Source organism: Canis lupus, chromosome 15 (genome assembly GCF_003254725.2).
Source record: "Canis lupus dingo isolate Sandy chromosome 15, ASM325472v2, whole genome shotgun sequence".
Taxonomy (NCBI): domain Eukaryota; kingdom Metazoa; phylum Chordata; class Mammalia; order Carnivora; family Canidae; genus Canis; species Canis lupus.
In genome coordinates this window covers 59,741,239-59,756,100 of record NC_064257.1, presented here as the reverse complement: position 1 = coordinate 59,756,100, position 14,862 = coordinate 59,741,239, and positions in this window count along the sequence as shown.

The following is a 14,862-nucleotide window of genomic DNA, read 5'->3' as shown; positions in this document are numbered from 1 at the left end:
CAAGGAGGTAACAAATACAATCCCTAGCCAAGCTTGCAGCATACATTATCTATATGTTTTTTTTTTTAATCTACATGCCTTATAAAAGGATTTGGCAACTTTTCTGAAGTAGTCAAGAATGTCAAATCTTAAAAAAAAAAATTTAAAAAAGTCAAATCTTCATTTTCCTTATGTCCCGAGGCAAAGGAGAAATAAGTCTGTTATTTCTATATTTGTAGTGAATAGCAACCTATCAGAGTCTCTGTTCAGCTGGTATTTTGGCGCTTTCTAAAAAGAATAGCCTGTTAGATGAATTTGTCTTTCCATTGAGGCAAATACAGGGAGCAGTAGCAAATAGTCTCCTACCAGAAAAACTAATATTTGTACTTTTGTCTCTAAAGATAATATGGTTTTCCTTTCTTTCTTTTTTTCCCCCTCTGTGTGCTTCGTGACCTAAAGCTGTAATTGATTTTAGACTGAAGGTTTATTAATGAGTGTTTTACAATAAGGCATTTATTCTGGAGAGCCACAGGTCCCCAAATCTTCCTGTCTCAGAATTAGTACTTACCATTTCTTTTATACTGGAGCATAGAGACAACAAAAGTACAAAGAAGTCAGACAAGTCAAGCTAAAAGCAAAATGAATACATGGAAAACTACAAGAGAGCATGAAAGAGATGAGGAGATGAGCAAGAAGTGATTCAGCAACATAAAATCCACTGGGGACAAATAAGCGCATGACCTCAGAGGGCAGTTAAGTATTTTGATAACAATCAGTTATGAAAGCATCTTCCTTTTAGGGGAAAATCCCTGTTCCTTTCTCTCTTCCCTATCTCTCTGCAGCTGAAGGCTTTCCCTCTCTCTGATTACGTTGTTGTTTTCTTTCAATTTGATGACCTAACATTTTATTCTCAACATTTTATAACAGTTTTGCATCCTGACGATAAATCTCTGATGGTCATGGTGTATGATCCTTTTAATGTGTTGTTACATTCAGTTTTCTAGTATTCTGTTGAGGATTTTTACATGTTTATACATCAACGATATTAACCTATAGTTTTCTTTCCTTGTAATATCCTTGTCTGGCCTTGGTATCAGGGTGATGCTGGCCTCATAAAATGAAAGTGAAAGAAATTCTGAATTTTTTGAAAAGTTTGAGAAGGATAGGTGATAATTCTTTAAATGTTTGATAGAATTCACCAGTGAAGCCATCTAATCTTGGGTTTTTCTTTGCTGGGATGTTTTTGATTACTGATTCGATCTCCTTACTAGTTAACTCAAATTTTCTATTTCTGCATGATTTAGTCTATTTAGGTCATATGTTTCTGGGAATTTATGCATCATTTCTAACGTTGTCCAAGTTGTTGATATATAACTGCTTATAATAGTCTCTTAGGATCCTTTTTATATATGTGGCATGAGTTGTAATGACTCATCTTTCATTTTTTATTTTATTTATTTGAGTCTACTCTCTTTTTTCTAAGTCTAGTTAAAGGTTTTTATTTTTTTATTTTTTATTTTTTTAAAGATTTTATTTATTTATTTATGAGAGACACAGAGAGAGGCAGAGACACAGGCAGAGGGAGAAGCAGGCTCTATGCAGGGAGCCCGACGTGGGACTCGATCTCGGGTCTCCAGAATCACACCCTGGGCTGAAGGCAGGCGCTAAACTGCTGAGCCACCCGAGGATCCCCTAGTTAAAGGTTTTTAAATTTTGTTGATTCTTTCAAGAAGTCAACTTAGTTTTCTTGATCTTTACATTTTTTTCTATTCTCTATTTTATCAGAATTTTGTAAAAAGCTTGATCTGTATCCATTAAGATGATCGTAAGATTTTTATCCTTCATTTTGTTACTGTTGGATATCACATTTATTGATTTGCAAATGATGAATCATTTTTGCAGGTGATAAATTCTATCTGATCATGGTGGATGTGCCTTTTAATATGCTGTGCAATTCAGTTTGCTAGTGTTTTGTTGAGAATGTTGCATCTCTGTTCATCAGGGATATTGCCTGTAATTTTCTTGTCTGGCTTTGCGATCAGAGTAAAGCTAGACTCATAAAATGAGTTTAAAAGTGTTCTTTCCTCTTCAACTTTTTTGAAAAGTTTGGAACCTTTGGCGTTAATTCCTTGAATGTTTAGCAGAATTCACCAGTGAAACCATCTGGTCCTGGGCTTTTCTTTGTTGAGATGTTTTTAATTACTGAATCAATGTTCAGATTTTCTATTTCTTCGTGGTTCAGTCTTGGTAGGTTGTATGTTTCTAGGAATTTTCCCCTTTCTTCTAAGTTATCTAGTTTGTTGGTGTATAATCGCTCCTGGTGGTTTTTATGATTTTTACCATTTTTGTGATATCACGTCATAATGTCTCCTCTTTCATTTCTATTAATTTGAATCTTCTCGCTTTTTTTCTTAGTGAGCTTTTCAGTTCAGTTATTGTATTATTCAGTTTCAATATGTCTCCTTGCTTTCCTATCTGTTGAAATTCTTACCTTGTTCACCTGTTTTTCTCCTGGATGTTGAGCATCTTTATAGCGGTTATTTATTTTTTTAATAATAAATTTATTTTTTATTGATGTTCAATTTGCCAACATACAGAATAACACCCAGTGCTCATCCTGTCAAGTGCCCCCCTCAGTGCCCGTCACCCCCACCCCCCGCCCTCCTCCCCTTCCACCACCCTTGTTCATTTCCCAGAGTTAGGAGTCTTTATGTTCTCTCTCCCTTTCTGATATTTCCTACCCATTTCTTCTCCCTTCCCTTCTATTCCCTTTCACTATTATTTACATTCCCCAAATGAATGAGACCATATAATGTTTGTCCTTCTCCGATTGACTTACTTCACTCAGCATAATACCCTCCAGTTCCATCCACGTTGAAGCAAATGGTGGGTATTTGTCATTTCTAATGGCTGAGGAATATTCCATTGTATACATAGACCACATCTTCACCTTTTTTTTTTTTTCACATCTTCTTTATCCATCATCTTTCGATGGACACCGAGGCTCCTTCCACAGTGTGGCTATTGTGGCCATTGCTGCTAGAAACACCGGGGTGCAGGTGTCCCGGCATTTCATTGCATCTGTATCTTTGGGGTAAATCCCCAGCAGTGCAATTGCTGGGTCGTAGGGCAGATCTATTTTTAACTCTTTGAGGAACCTCCACACAGTCTTCCAGAGTGGCTGCACCATTATAGTAGTTATTATGAATTCTTTGTCAAGCACTTAATATATCACGGTTCCATTAGGGTTAGTTACTGGAGCTTTATTCTTCAAGCCATGCTCCCCTGTTTTCTTTGACTCTGTGTTGGTATCTGTGTGGCAGAAAAAACCAGACACATCTCTTGGTCTTCACAGACTGGCCTTATACAGGACACAACCATTTCTGATCAGTTTGGCAAGGGATTTAAGATGTCTCTCAAGCCTTCTCTGTGTGTATGTCTTCTCTGGACTTGTGTGTATAAATTCCCAATTAGTGGGATTTGCTGGTTCCTCAAGCATTCACAATCTCTTGCTTCCTTTCGTGTCCATCTGCTATACTCCAATTCTTCCAGGTCAGCAGGACCCTCTAAGTCCTTTTTCTGTTCTCAGGGGCCCCCAGACATGTCAAGTATGCTGGGTCCTGTCCATATTTTGAGACTGCAAAGGCTGAAACTATTTATTGCCTTAGGTTTTTACCCAAAAGCTCTGAACATTGGGCATATGCTTCAGTCTCCTCTTTTCTTCCCCATAGATAAGTCAGGGGCCTAGAATCTTGCTGGTGGAGCGGCTCCAGTAGATGACTGCATGCGAGCCCAACCCACCGTCGTTCTCAGTGGCCCCCAGGCATCTAGAGGGGGCCTTGTTCCATCAGTGCTCTGAGACAGGCAAGATAGAACACGGTCCCTTGGGCAGCCCCTGGAAAAGATGGAATGTTGAATATATAGGCCAACTCTCCTTTCCCAAGGAGAAGCTGGGATCTGGGTTTTGTGTTTTGTTTTGTTTTGTTTTGTTGTTGTTTGTTTGTTTGTTTGTTTTAAGAAACTTGCTCTGTGCCGAGCCAGGGAGAGGGGTAAGGCAAATGCTTGCCTGATGGTCCAAACTGCCATCTTTGTTTTCAATGACTCTCAGGCATCTGGGTCCTGGCAATGATCTGAACCTGGCAAGACAGAGCCAGTCTCTTGGGCAGATCATAAAAGAGGAATATTTGATGCCTAGTCTAACATTTTTCCTCTCCAGGGTAAAGCTGGGATTCGAAGTTTATCATCTGCTCTACACTGAGCTGTGGGAAGGACCTAGGGTGAGTGCTTGCACTAGTCCAGAGTCAGCAGCTCCCAACCTTAGAGCTCCTGAGACTTCGATTCAGGCAAGACGGAAATCAGTTCCTTTGGAAGCTGCCCTAAAAGCCAAATGCTGGATGTAATGTGTAGTCCTTTTCTTCTCTCCCTAGGAAGAAGCTAGGAACTTGGGGTTTCCTCCCAATCTATGGCTCTGTGCCAGAGTGAAATTAGGGTAAGAGGATGTCTCAGGGTTTTGTTTGTTTGTTTGTTTTTACCAGCTTTGATGTGGCTTGTTTCAGACTCACCTGGGGTTCAGGAGCCTCTGAACTAGTTTCTAGATTTTTTTTTAAGGTTTTATTTATTTTCATGACACACACACACAGAGAGAGAGAGAGAGAGAGAGAGAGAGAGAGAGGCAGAGACCCAGGCAGAGGGAGAAGCAGGCTCCATGCAGGGGGCCGGACGTGGGACTCGATCCCGGGTCTCCAGGATCAAGGCCCCGGGCTGAAGGCAGCGCTAAACTGCTGAGCCACCCGGGCTGCCCAGTTTCTAGATTTCCTACAAAGGGAATTGGTGCAAGTATTGTTGAACTGGTGTGTCTGTGGAGGGGAAGGAAAGTCTAGGGTTTTCTATCCTGCCATCTTGCTCAAAATTAATTTTAACAATGCCTTCTTAATGGACATTTTGATTATTTATATTTTTTATTGTACACAACTTTTCATGAGTATCCTATAACTAATTTTGTGTAAATTCCTGATTATTTTCTTACTAGAAAATTTCTTGGAATACAATTCCTAGATCAAAAAGTACATTTTTAAGGGTTTTGAAATGTATTTTTAAATTATACTCTTGAAAGGATGCATGGATTTATAGACCTTTGAGAAGTACATGAGAGTTACCAGACAATGTTGAAATCATGACTATCTTTTTGGGATTAGTAGAGTTAGACATGGAAAAGATGTTAACATAAGGGAGAAAAAAAAAAAAGAGTAGAAGGAAGGTAGACAGTACTAAGCCGTACATTAATAAGACACATAATTAGTCTTCTTTGTAGAGAACACAGGCCATGCACACTATTTATGAATTTATTATCCCCTTGAATTCCTGTGCAAATCTTTTTCTCTTAACATTCCTACCTTGTAACATCATAATAATCAAAATGTAATTATCCTGGAAGCAAGGACATGAGCACTCACTCTTAATTTTTCCTCTTAATAAATCAAACTCAGAACCTCTTTTAGTCCTCTCTTTCTAATCTATTCCATCAGTACTGAAGCTATTTAGATAAGATGATGGTTAAGAGTCCATTTAGCTTTTGGCCAAAAGTAATTTGCTGTTGGAATTTGGTAGAGATTTTGCTATAACATAATCCTTTCCTTAGTGTAGGGAAAATTGGACAATTATCACTTTGGGATGATTTATATAGAAAGCTACCAGAGAGCTGGTGCCTGCTAGCTTTGCAATAATACAGCTGTCACAAGGCCCAAAATGTCTCTTTCATCTAGCTGGAATTTTCTTTGTTTGTTTATCTTTTTCCTTCTCTTGGACCAAGCTGAAATCCTATGATAAAGAGAAAAAGAAAGTACTAATAGGAATGATATACAATGCTGAGAAATGTTTCCGCCTTTTCATAAATAGCTCTTTTTAGTTTTTCTAATTTTTTGATACATGTTTGGTGCAGAAGTGTGTATATATTTTTGGCTCCAGACTTAATCTGGAAATTGTAGAGAATAAAATAAAGGGGAAAAGTTCTAATCCATGACTGGAAGCCCTTTGCTATTGGAAAAACTCGTACATGTCTGGGATGTAGTAGCACAAATGGAGCATAGGAGCGAGGAGAACATGATGTCTTTGTACTATTTGTGAGTACCTGTGTGTAGCAACGTATGTGAGCTTTTGCTTTCTTTAATAATAATGAACAAAAAGAGGCAATGTGTGTACTGAGATTGTGACACTATCGCTTAATTTATAACTCCTTACTGGGTAGCATCTGCAGTTTCATAAGTCCTCAGGCTATTATTCTAATCATATTCAGCCTACATATTTTGACAGTTAATTTTTTTATAAAAAGATAGCTCATGCTAACCTGGGAGTTTCTTGCCAATCTACTCTTCTGAGAATAATTAGCTATTCTTGCCATTGCACAGAGTGCTTTTAGGAGGGACCTCCAGGTCCTTTATTTAAGACCTAGTATTGTTTACTTTTCACCAGAAAAACATGATCAGTGAAGAAGTGGCTAGTAATAATAAATCTTCCAGATGTTGGTTTTGCTTTATTACATTGCAGGATACATCAACTCCCTCAAACCGGGTTGCTAGGGAATATGCGACCTCTTTCTTTAAAAACTTCTCTTAAGCTGGGAAGCCAAAGAAGTGAATGAAAGCCAGCAGGAAAAAAAAGAAAGAAAGAAAGAAAGAAAGAAAGAAAGAAAGAAAGAAAGCCAGCAGGACTGTATTTAGAGGAGTGAACACACAAGAAAAATTTGAAATGAAATGTGAAAGAACAACAAGAAAACTCTAATAGAGTAATAGGTGATGCTTTCTTTTTCCAAATAGACAGAAAGCATTCACAATGAACAAGAGGCCTTGTGGCAAAAAACTGATTTATGTCCTGAGCTTTTGAACTACATAGTTAATATTCAGCCATTATGTATTTAATTGAAATGTTAGACATATTAACCATTTGTGGGTATACATATCCCAAATCCTACCAATTTCCTCAAAAGAAAAATATTGAAAATAATGTACCAAGAGTGATAAAATATTTATCTTATGAATGAAGTCCATTTCTGGGAAAGTCATCTGTTAATAAGAAATTTACTTATTTTTTTGTGAAAACTGCAAATTCTCCAAGTCAAGTTTTTGTAAAAGCAATAGAATTCAATATATCTGTATCTTCTATGTTTCTTACAGAAAGAACCATCTATTAAGATGAATATATTTACTGTATTAAAAATAAACAAACACAACACAGTCCAAGTGAACTTGAAAATTTGACTTTCAGTCAAAAATTTCCACATGACCATCTGTATTTAGAAATCGTTTGGAAAGAAAAGTTCATGACTCTAAAAAAAAACACAGCATTCAGAGTACTTACTTCTAAAAAGACCAGGAAGTAAATATTTTATATCTGTTTATTCATTTCCATTTTCAGTGAACATCAGGGAAGCCCTGTTGTGGTATCTCTGTGATCATGTGGGACTAATCACCTCCAGGTTGCTGTCCTCTTTAAAGCTGAAAGGCCTTTTGGTCTTGAATTGATCACTGCAGCAGCAAACTGTGAGCAATAATTAGAGTCATGGAAGGACAGCTGATAAATACTCTCTACTATGAGATGAACAGAAGAATTTCAGAGCCTCTGGAATTAGTCGAAATGTCTAATAAAGGAAAGGACTCTCTTGATGAAGAACAGTAGTCATCATCACATTTTAGCAAAACAGATGAATAAATAAGAAGATCCAAAGGAAACGAAAATAGAGATATTTCCCAATTATTCACTCTTAACCATGTCACCATTTCTCTTTAAATAAGGGTTATTGCTAATGCCAGAAAGTTACTTCTGTTGTTATTGAATCTCAAATCGACTAGGAACATGGAGTCCACTGACTCAGATTCGGCACCAAGTGAGCTTCAAAGACACTCAGTCTAGAAATCCAGAGGCAATAAGAAGGAAATGCTAGCATTTACTGAAGTTCTTTAAAGAACACTAAAGGCAGTTAGTCAATACCACCAACACCTTTCAGATTGTTTGTTTCTACCCCGTGTGCGGGTGTATATGGAGTGTATATTATACCTATTATTAATTATATATCACATATCATATATATAGTATATTATATATTGTATACACACACATACGTGGTACTTTGGAACTCCTCTGATGTTAAACTCTCTGAATGTTCATCTAAAACCACTACATGGTTTTTTAAAAAAGATTTGATTGATTGACTGATTGATGGATTGATGGATTGATTGATGGATTGATTGGTGGGAGAGGGGCAGAGGAAGAGAGGTATCTCAGGCAGACTCCATGCTGAAGGCAGAGCCCGATGTGGGGCTTAACCTCATGACCCTGAGATCACGACCTGAGCCAAAATGAAGAATTGGACCCTTCACCTACTGAACCGTCCAGGTGCACCATCGCCCCCCGCCTACATGGTTGTGTCTGTCATTCTCCTCCCTCTTTGCTGTGTAGGTCAATTTAGCCTATTTGACTTGCATCTTCACTATCTCTTAGCTTTATTTATTCTATGGCTTCTATTCTACACACAACAAATGGGCAAATCCATAAAATTACTTTAGATGGAGAGTAGAGCATACACTGAGTTACCAAAGATACCGTCTCTAGGGTGGGGAGTCTCTAAATTAAATAACATGCATCATTTATCCTCAGTCATATAAAAATTATTATTTTAGTATATTAGATGCAGGACAGCACCTCAGTGGCACATTTGCTGTAATGCAAGTCGGGGTGTCCTATGATTTGGCTCCCATCACTTACCCAGCACTCATGCTCGAGTGGAGACGGGCTAATGTGCGCGGGTTGTTTGGAAGTAGTTACCTTGTGATCATTTGGGATGAAACTTTCTCAGTTCAGTGTAAGGTCATCTGTGTACACGGGAGGTTTTACCATCTTTTCTTTTGCACGTTTGTAGAATGCAGTCTAAATGAAAAATAGCATTTTTTATTACCCATTTCAGTAACATGACATACATTTTAAGAAACTGAATTTTGTGGAACACTTTTATATCATTACCATAGGAGTCACCTTTTATATTGGGTAAGTAAATAATACATGCTTGTTATAAAGAATTCAAATAGTACAGAAAGGCAAAGAAGAAAGTAAAAACTTCACACCAAATCTTACCACCTAAATACAACTGGCATGAACATTGACCCTTCCATAGTTCTATCAAATATATGTGGCTTTGTATTTCAAATAAGGATTTTTTTAAGGAGCATTCTCATATATAAAAAAGAGTTATCTGAACTAGACATATCCTGGTGAGTCTTACCTAGCCCACAAAGTGATAAACCTCGGCCACAGACTATCATTCTAGAAGGGTCATTCTATGCTATGTGAGCATCATATAAAACCAGAGCAATAAGATCTACATTTGCAGCTTGCTGCCCAGGTCAATAAATCTTTTATGCTGTTAGTATAAAACTTCAAAATAAGGAGTCCTTCCAGGTTTAATGCCTTCTGAAAAGTACTTCTTCTAAAAGTACTTACATTAAAAAGAAAAAAAAGATTTTATTTATTTATTTGAGTGAGAGCATAGGCAGGTGTGGGGTGGGGGAGAGGCGGAGGGAGGCGGGGAAGCAGACTCTCCGCTGAGTGGGGAGCCTGACAACGATGCGGGGACCCTGAGATCACGACCCAAGCCAAAAGCAGACGTATACTTGACTGAGCCACCCAGGTGCCCCCAAAGTACTCCTACTTGTAACAGGCCTCAACTGCTACTGGAAATCAAGATTCTCATTCCCAGGAATCAGCAAATCAGCTAAACTACAGCCCTTACCAAGCAGAACTTGAGATGGGCATCTTTGGCCTGGGTGGTAAACTCCCCAAATGTTCATCTAAACACACCTGTATGGTTTTCTGGCCACCTATTCCAGCATTATTCTTCCTGGCATAGAGAGTGGGTTTGAGTGGGATGGGGTGGTCAGAGATTATTCCTTACAGAATTAAGTACCCCCTGTAGAGGCAGAGGTGGATAAAGTCTGTTTATTTAAACAAGGAGATGCCAGATGTAAAAAAAGAAAGGCAATATAGGGTGGAGACGGAGACCTTGAACTCCGACAACGAAGTCTCAAACCCTGGTTCTAGTACTAGCCAGCTATTGACCCATGTAAATAAGTGTTTTAACCTCAGTTTCTTTATCTCTAACATGAAGATAACAGCACATAAAGCTGTAGTAACAAGTTAACTAGAGTAACGGCTGTTAAAACTTTTATAAATGTTAAACAACGTTAAACATGTTTAACAACTGTCAAAATTCCTAGTTCATCTTCATCTGTTTCTTAATCTCTGTCCCTTTCTTCAGATTGCCAATCAAACCTGTTATACTAGTGAGAAAATAATATGACACATCCCCAGTGAGAAACTTAATCAGATTACCCAGATGATCAGATAGGATCCAGAAAAATAAACTCGGACATATTTTATTATTGCCTTTGCCATTAGTAATAAATAATTTTTATTTGGGACCTACTCATTGTCTCAGGCATTATACTAGGTATTTTCTAATATTTTAATATTTATTTTTTAAAGATTTTATTTATTTATTCATGAGAGACACATAGAGACAGGCAGAGACACAGGCAGAGCAAGAAGCAGGCCCCACATTGTATCTCTGGTCCATTTCTGGGTCCTTGGGGACACATTTCCTTTAAGGACCAGTGATTCTCCTTTAGTCACTCTTTAAGAGTAAGCCCTTCTAATTTACTGGTGTAAAAAAAAAACAAAAAAACAAAAAACAAAAAACAAAAAACAATCTGCATTTAGTTTCACAGCATGAAAGGGGAAGAAGTCTTTTGGGGTTCTCTCCAATACTGAACCTGGCTGTTTCTTAGGACAATAATTCAATGTGTTCTAATGGGTAGAGTTCATTCATGTGTGTCTACTCTTGTTCAGGAAATGAAGGTCCTAGATCATTAAGTAAGAGGCAGGGAAGCTTACTGGAGTCCAGACAACATGATTACCAGCAGGTTAAAAATGCTGAAGAGAGGAAAATGCAGGGGCTTTCAAATTTCCAACTAGTGACAGTCGGAGTCTTGCTGAGTTTTGTTGAGTACACCTAGGTGGCCAGTATTTTTTTTTTTTTAGAAAGTTATTTTTAAAATATTTTATTTATTTATTTCAGAGAAGAGAGAGCAAGAGAGAGCACAAGCATGAGCAGAGGGAGGGACAGAGAGAAGAATCCCCACTGAACATGGAGCCCCAGGTGGGGGAGGGGGGTTCAATCCCAGGACCCCGGGATCAGGACCTGAGCCAAAGGTTGATGCTTAAGGGACTGGGCTGCCCAGGCACCCCCTACGTAGTCGGTTCTGAACAGCTTTTGGTAGAAAGCCCAAGTAGTATTTTTGAGATGACAAACACATAAGATCTTGTTTCTATACGGGGGCTTATAAACAAAAGCAAAAGAAATGCATTTTGAGAAGATAAATTTACCAATAAAAGCTTAATCCACAGGCTGAAGATGAGTGTGCAGAAACTCTGGAAAACTTTAGGAATTCTTCTGTCCCACTCACATCCTCCACCGATCGGACTTATTTGTTCAATCCTGACCTTTAGAAGTTTGGAACTGCGGAATCAATCTTCAGCAGTAGTGGTGGTGGGGGTAGTAATGGTGGTAATTGCAATAGGAATAATTTTAACTCTTCCTAGCTCAGGCACCTTGTTAGGGGCTTTCCATAGGCGGGCTTGATCTTCACAGGGTTTACAGCACTGGTAATCCAACAGTGCTTTGACTGCAGGCCTCTCATGTATAGAAGCCGCGCTGTTTCTTTTCCTTGGTTTTTAGAGAGGGAGAGAAGTTGGGGGAGGGGGAAAGAGAGAGGGAGAAGCTCAGGTAAGCTCCACCCCGGCCCTGAGCCTAAGGCAGAGCTCAATCTCAGATTATGACCTGAGCTGAACTCAAGAGTCGGAGGTTTAACCGACTGAGCCACCCGGGCACTCTGGTGCTGTTTCTCATATACACAATGTCCTTTAATTTTCCATTTTCATTCTATAAAGTTAGTGTTATTTTTTTTTTCCTTTACAAATATGGGAACTTATTTTTAGAGGTGTTAACTTCAGTAACTTACCAGGGGTATGAATGAATTTTGTGTATTTACATGTTCATAATTGGTGCAGCTGGTTTTAATCATTATATTATATTGCACTAACTCAGACATATTTTATTATTGCCTTTGCCATTAGTAATAAATAATTTTTATTTGGGACCTACTCATTGTCTCAGGCATTATACTAGGTATTTTCTAATATTTTAATATTTATTTTTTAAAGATCTTATTTATTTATTCACGAGAGACACACACACACAGAGAGGCAGAGACACAGGCAGAGGGAGAAGCAGGCCCCACGCAGGGAGCCTGATGTGGGACTCGATTCCGGGTCTCCAGGATCACGCCCTGGGCCGAAGGCAGCGCTAAACCGCTGAACCACCCAGGCGGCCCTAGATATTTTCTTATCTTGATTAATACTCACATTTATCAATATGATTGCTCTTATCCCTATTTAATAGATGAATATACTGAGGTTCAGAGAAGTGGGTCCCTCAGGCTGAGGCTACACATGAATGAGTCTGGTGAGATACTGATCCAGGCTTGAATTGGTCCAAAGTCTGTGGTTTCAACTAACCTTGACCACTGAAAATCAACCCAGGGAAAAAGAAACTAAAATAATAGTGACTGCATCATTTTTAAGCGTACAGATACCTAGTACCATAGGTAAAATAAGTATGAGATAAACCTCCAAGACTGGTTGAGATCAGTAAGCCGCACTGACATACAAAGATGAAAAAAAAAAACAAAAACAACAACAAAAAAAACCCACTAAATTGCTGACACTAACACTAGTTCATCTGGCCACTGGTCTGATGTTTGAAATACTCCTCAAATTTCATCTTATAATTCAAGTAAAGTCAATAGGACATAAGCTGTATTTTGTCAGAATGATAACCTTGAACACTAGGATGGAACAGAAGCAACGTGGCAAGACTTCATTTTTTCATCCAATTTTAGGTTTTGTACACCCAGCATAGAGATTGCCATGTGCATAGAAAATAAAAATGAATTCTTGTCCCCTGAGATTGGCAGTGAGATGAGGGTGCTTGCAATCACTAAATCTACTAATATTATAGAGGAAGACTTAGCTAGTGTAATGAATCAAGGACAATAAACAAACTGTAGGAGGATGAGAAAGAAATAAAACTATCAGTATTTGCAGATCACATAATACTATCTGTAGAAAATCCAAAATAATTGACATGTAACTCACTAGAATTTATGCACAAAATTTGTATGTTTACTAGTAAGAAAGTCAATGTAATAAGAAAATCTTTATAGAGTAGCAATGAACACTTCAAAAGAGAAATGTTTACAATTTTATAATTAGCATTTAAAATCACTGACTCTGTCAGTGATGAAAGTGTTCTGAGCATAATTCTTGAAAAGTCCAATCATTGGCGACTGGTATACAGACAAAGTGACTCAGACGTCACACGCATGTATACATGCACACGCGGGGTATGGATGGCTCTGCTGGGCCGCCCTTACTAGTGGTGATGCTATCTTCCCCTTCTACAGAGCATCCCAGAGTAGAGGATAAATTATGTGGTTGCTCTTCTCATAGGAAGGCAGGCTTGTCCAACCTCAGCACTACTGACATGCTGAGCTGGATAACTTTTTGTTGTGGGGACTTCCCTGTGTTCTAAAGGATGTTTAGCAGCATCTCTGGCCTCTACGCACTAGAGGCCTGTACCTCTCTATCCTAGTTATGACAACCAAAAATACTTCCATGTATATTTAAATAATCCGGCAGAGGGGGAGTTTGCCACCTTCTGAGAACTGCTGTCATGCATTGTAAGGGTTAAAACAATTCTTTTTAAAAACCCTGAATTTCCTCTGATACCAAAAGAGAAAGAGATCCCCTTCTCTTTTCTTAGGTCATTCCCCTTAAGAATGTCATTGTAAATTCTTTCTCTGTTGCTTTAATGTGTAATTAAATAGGGGGCACCCTAGCCCCCGTCTCTGCGGGAGTTTACCCTCGGTGCATGTAATCATGCCTGCCTGCTCTAGAGATAGATGGCATTCTATTTTCTGTTGGTTCAAGACAATTAGCCAACCCAGAGGTCATGCCAATACCAACTGAATTTAAGATGAGCTATGTAGAGCAAAAGGTTGTGTTGAGTCCTCTCACCTATGGGCAAGTTATCATTTATCTTGAGGATGTGTAGGTAGTGGATGGCAGCTGCCTGCCTATTTTTATAAAAGTGAGATTTCCTTTCATCTTTACCATCTTTGTAGCAAATTGCCCGTGATGTGCATCAAGTCTAGTTTAATACTTATTGAGCAATAAATCCTCTAAATTCTTTTCTGCCTTTGTAGAAAGAGGACTGGGTTGGCAGGAGATTTTATTTTTATTTTGCCCAATAAAAACAACATCAGGACTGAAGCGGAACAGAGAAATCTGAAGCAAACTAGGACAAAAGAGTAACTAAAATTGTGTCAGCTATCAGAGAGAAACACAAGAAACATATGGCCGTAAGCATAACCTTTTCAGGAGCCAACTTCATCTGGTATTTTGGGGGAAAATGTTTTCTTTCCCTCCACTCATATCTGCTCCCAAGTTGATATATGCTGAAGATTGCTTCTCATTATTATTTGCCTTCTTACCAATGTTCCTTGGTCATGTAGCTTCTGCTTTCTTTCTATAGCTGGGACTCCCCCGACACACAGTATCATTTCACTTCATTTACCTCCTCTTCCAGCTCTTAAGCAAGTCTAGTGTTTTGTAGATTTTCCTCAGGAGGTGATAATGAGGAATCACAGCATGGCTGGCAATTAAAGAGTGAGCATGGTGATCACCAGCCTACAGGATCTCGTTACCTTTGCCACAGGT